The following is a 1,019-nucleotide window of genomic DNA, read 5'->3' on the forward strand; positions in this document are numbered from 1 at the left end:
GTTGTTGCCCCTCGCGGAGTTCACGTCCAAGAAGGAGTTCTTGCTTCAGGGGAAGGGGGGTTTCAGGAGGGTGGTCCACAACAGGAACTGGCGGGACCTCCCCGTGGAGTTGGCCGAGGAGGGTTTTCCAAGGGATCGGGGTCCGTTCCTCGTGGCAAGAAGGGCAAGGCGCGTCCCGAGGGCAGGGAGCGGGCGAGGCCCCCGCCCTGGGGGGAGGTATGGGGGTCCGTTTGGGGGGGGTTTTTGAGAGCCAGGATGGGGCGGGGGCTTTCTTAAAGGCCACCCCCTTGGGGGATGACATGGGAAGGGAGACAGGGGTTTTTTTTTTTTGGTATGGGCTTTTTTTATTTTTATCAGAGAGAGTTTCCGAGTCGTTGACGTTGCCTCGGTGTTGGAGTTCCGGGCAACAGGATTTTTTTAGGGTTTTTTTTAGGAAGCCCTGCTTCCCAGGTTCTTCTTTGGGGCCTCTTGTTGGGTGACAATCAAGGGGCTTAGGGGTTGGGGCACGGTCCCCCCCCCCCCCCCCCCCGCACACACACCAGCGATGGGCGAACCTCTCCGCACACTCCAGCCCCTCCGCCTCCGTACCGCAGGGGAGAGAGTGCCTGTTGTGCGTGAGGCAGGACTCGGCGAGCTCCGCCGCTCGCGCCTCAGCTGGCCGCCGCATTTGGCATCCAGACCGGCCGAATCGCGTCGAACCGCTCCTCCTTGTGCCGCCGCTTGAGCTCCTGCAGCTGCCGCTCCCGCCTCAGGTGCTCGAACGGCTTCTCCGAGCGGTAGTTAAAGTAGACCTCCTCGCCGCTGGCGATGTCGCGCGTCGCGAGCAGCACCGCGCTCCTGTTCACACAGCAGGCGTGAAGAGACGCCGTTCACGGCCGGCCGCGCGTCCAGCGCCGCGCACCTGGTGGCGAGCTCGGCCGATCTCGGCCAACCTCGGCTGATCTCGGCCAATCTCGGCTGATCTCGGCTGATCTCGGCTGATCTCGGCTGATCTCGGCTGATCTCGGCCAATCTCGGCG

Source organism: Emiliania huxleyi (genome assembly GCF_000372725.1).
Source record: "Emiliania huxleyi CCMP1516 unplaced genomic scaffold EMIHUscaffold_3, whole genome shotgun sequence".
In the NCBI taxonomy this organism is placed as follows: domain Eukaryota; phylum Haptophyta; order Isochrysidales; family Noelaerhabdaceae; genus Emiliania; species Emiliania huxleyi.